Source organism: Lipotes vexillifer, unplaced genomic scaffold (genome assembly GCF_000442215.2).
Source record: "Lipotes vexillifer unplaced genomic scaffold, Lipotes_vexillifer_v1.1 scaffold528, whole genome shotgun sequence".
NCBI lineage: Eukaryota > Metazoa > Chordata > Mammalia > Artiodactyla > Lipotidae > Lipotes > Lipotes vexillifer.
Genome location: NW_006794582.1, coordinates 796,462 through 800,627, shown reverse-complemented (window position 1 = coordinate 800,627; position 4,166 = coordinate 796,462). Strand labels below are relative to the sequence as shown.

Here is a 4,166-nt window from a genome sequence, read left to right as displayed (position 1 = left end):
CGGCCATTGCTCACGGGCCCAGCCGCTCCGCGGCATGTGGGATCTTACCAGACCGGGGCACGAACCCATCCCCTGCATTGGCAGGCGGACTCTAAACCACTGCGCCACCAGGGAGGCCTAGTCATTACTTTAAATGTAAGTGGATTCAACTCTCCATTCAAAAGACAGAGATGGGCAGAATGGATGAATACACATGATCCAAGTATATGCTGCCTACAAGAAACTCCCTTGAGATCCCAAAACACAAACATGTTGAAAGTGAAAGAATAAAAAAAAATTCCATATAAATTGTAACAAAAATAGGGCAGAAATGGATATACTAACATCAGACACAATAGACTTAAAATCAGAAAAGCTTACAAAACAAAGGACATTATATATTAATAAAAGTTTCAGTACAGCAAGAAACTTTAACAATTACAATGTTTAAGTACCTAATGACCAACCATTAAAATATAGGAAGCAAAAATGGACAGAATTGAAGGGAGAAAGAGACATTTCTACAATAACAGTTGGAGACATCAATTCCCCACTTGCAAGAATGGATAGAACAACCAGACAGAAGATAATTAAGGAAACAGAGGACTAGACCTAACAGACATATACAGAACACAACCCAACAATAACATGATATACATACTTCTCAAGTACACCTGGGGCATTTTCCAAGAGAAAGCATATGTTAGCCCACAAATTAAGTCTCAATAGATTTTGAAAGATAAATGTCTTACAAAGAATCTTCTCTGACCACAATAAGATGAAGTTAGAAATCAAGTACAAAGAAAACTGGAAAGTACACAAAATTGTGGAAATTAATACACTTTAAAAAACAGGAGTCAAAAAATAAATCACAAGGGATATTAGAAATACCTAAAGATAAATGAAAATAAAACACAGCATACCAAAACTTATGAGACACAGCAAAAGTGGTACTAAGGGGAATTTTTTTTTTTTTTGGTCGTGCCACACAGCTTGTGGGATCTTAGTTCCGTGACCAAGGGTTGAACCAGGCCCTCAGCATGAAAGCGCTGAGTCCTAACCACTGGACCACAAGGGAATTCCCTAAGGGGAAATTTTTTAGCTATAAACACTTACACTAAAAACCAAGAAAGATCTCAAATCAACAACCTAACTTTATAATTGAAACTACTAGAAAAAAAACAAACTAAACCCAAAAGTAGTAGAAGAAAGGAAATAATAAAGATAAGAGTAGATATGGATGAAATGGAGAATAGAAAAATAATACAGAAAATCAATGGAATGATAAGTTAGTTCTTTGAAAATATCAAGAAATTTGCAAAACTTTAGCTAGATAGACTAAAAAGGAGAGAAGACTCAAGTTAGTAAAATTAGAAATTAAAGTGGGGAGATTACTACCAATTCTATAGAAATAAGAGACCACAATGAACTATTATATGCCAGCAGATTGGACAACCTAGAATAAATGAATAAATTTCTAGAAACATACAAGCTACCAAGACTGAATCAGGAAGAAATTGGAGCAGATCAATTACTAGCAAGGAGATTGAATCAGTGAGCAAAAATCTCCCAATGAAGAAGGGCCCAGGACCAGATGGCTTCACTGGTGAATTCTATCAAACATTTAAAGAAAAATTAACATCAATTCTTCTCAAACTCTTCTAAAAATTCAAAGAGGTGGGAACATTCCCAAACTCATTGTCAAACAAGACAATGGTGCCCACCCTCAGCACTCCTACTCAACACAGTATTGAAAGTCCCAACCAGAGCAATTAGTCAAGAAAAATAAGTAAAAGGCATCAGAATCAAAAAGGGGGACTTCCCTGATGGCCCAGTGGCTAAAACTCCACACTCTCAATGCCGGGGGCCTGGCTTCGATCCCTGGTCACGGAACTAGATCCCACATGCCACAACTAAGAGTTTGCATGCCACAACTAAAAGATCCCACATGCCGCAACTAAAAGATGCTGCATGTGCAACTAAAGATCCTGTGTGTGGCAATAAAGATCCCGCATGCTGCAACTAAGGCCCAGCACAGCAGAATGAATGAATAGAAAGGAAGGAAGGAAGGAAGGAAGGAAGGAAGGGAAGGAAAGGAAGAAAAGGAAGGAAAGAAGGAAGGAAGGAAGGAAGGAAGGAAAGGAAGGAAAGGAAGGAAGGAAGGAAGAGGTTGGAAACTATAAAAAAAAAAAAAAAAGAGTCTCTGCTCCCGCTCTGCCCAACTGATGGATGGTGGGGCCTCTGGGTGCCTGGCGTGACCTGGAGTGGCTGCTGGGTCTCTAATTCGTCTCCTACATCCCCTTCACCCTGCTTGTGGACCTGCAGGCAGTGCTGCCGCGTGATCTCTGAGATCCCCGTGGAACTGAGAGACCTGCGGCAGTGGTAGACTGAGGAGTTCAAAGACCCTCTGCTACAGAACCCACTGGTGTGGTTTAAGTCCTTCCTGTTTTGGGAGCTTGTGTTTCAGCTGCTCTTCTCTCCCACTGCAACATATGCCTTCTTCAAAGACGGCTGCAGGTGGATCCACACCCCTGCAATCATCTACTCAGTTCACACCATGACAACTCTGATTCTAATCCTCTCCACATTTCTACTCGAGGATTTCTCCAAAGCCAGTTGTTTCAGAGGACAAGGACCTAAGACTTTCCACGAACGACTATTCCTTATATTTGTCAACACCCCCTACTCTCTCATCCCTCTCATACTTCTGCTTTTCTTGTTGTGGAACCCCTACTACAAGTCTGAGGAGAAAAGAAAGAAAAAATGAGGAAAAATAACCCCGGGTCCAGTGGAGAGGTGACCACGGGGCAGTTTCCTGTTGGAACCAGTACCAGAAAAATGCTCAGAACCCATATTTTCAGTAGTATTTGAAACACACCAGCAGCAACACACATGACCAAGACACTGGCAGGAGGCCCATCAAACCCTCACCTTCCAAGGGTACTGGCACAAACAGACCAATCACCTGAGGATGAGCAGAGGGGTGTGGGCTAGGTTATAGGGAAATGGTGCCAAAGGCCTGACTGTGTGCCCAAGTGCCATTGCAGGATTACTAAAGGCAGGACCAGACCAGAAACTAGATAAACTTCCAAGCAACATGGCCTACTTGGCATGTTCATGAGTCATGTGACCCACAGTATACATGTGACTAACCCTAGACTCGTGATTCTCTACAGCATATCACTGGGATGTCTCAGGCCATTTTTAAGTTTGAAGTTATGCCTCTGTAATATTCATTAAAAATTGTTTTCTTGTCCCCACCCCTAGGTGGGGGTGAGCTATTCTGTAAGAGGTTTAAACTTAGTTTTCCTTAAGGTTCAACCTTGGCATGACTTTCAGTCAGAAATGGGTCAGATTGGAAGGGGTATTGTTTCTGTCTTAAATAGGTCATCCAAGAGAAGAGATTTTTTAAAGCCTCCTTGTTTATCCTCTTTCCAAGCCTTAGTCTTCTATTACCTTTTACACACCACCTAACATAAGTTCCTTTACTCTGAGATCTGGTTTCTCAAACCTGAGCTGGAGGTGTGCCTCCTACTGGATAACTTCATCCTACCTAATAGTTTAATAATTCCTTCCTGTCTTGTTCAGTCAAAGGTAGTGGGTGAGGGGAGCTGGGCATGACAGGTACAGTGTATGCATATAGGATCTCTTCACATTAGTATATGATATTCCGCTAGCTTTCTCTAAATTCATACTCAAGGCCAACTCAAAAAAGAAAAAAAAGACTTGTGAACACATGGAAAATGGTAGACGCTGGTCCTGGTTATTAGTTCCCCATTTTTGCCTGTTTTGCTTACAAGCCCTAATGGTCTGATTGTTGGGAATATCATCTGACTCGTGTGTCTGTTCAAAATAAAGATAGGTGCTGACCAAAAAAAAAGGCAGGGGGGCCTTCCCTGGTGGCACAGTGGTTAAGGAGCTGCCTGCCAATGCAGGGGACATGAGTTCGAGCCCTGCTCCGGGAAGATCTCACATGCCGCAGAGCAACTAAGCCTATGTGCCACAACTACTGAGCCTGCACTCTAGAGCCCACGAGCTGCACAACAAGAGAAGCCACCACAATGAGAAGCCTGCGCATCACAATGAAGAGTAGCCCCCGCTCACCACAACTAGAGAAAGCCCACGTACAGCAGTGAAGACCCAACACACCCAAAAATAAATTAAATTTAAAAAATTTATAAAGCTTT

At 42.0% G+C, this 4,166-nt stretch overlaps 1 pseudogene; it reads left to right on the top strand.

The window, feature by feature from the left end:
• Nucleotides 1-2,208: 2,208 nt before the first annotated feature.
• LOC103075682 (transmembrane protein 97 pseudogene) lies at nt 2,209-2,746 on the top strand (annotated as a pseudogene).
• The last annotated feature ends 1,420 nt before the right edge of the window (nt 2,747-4,166 follow it).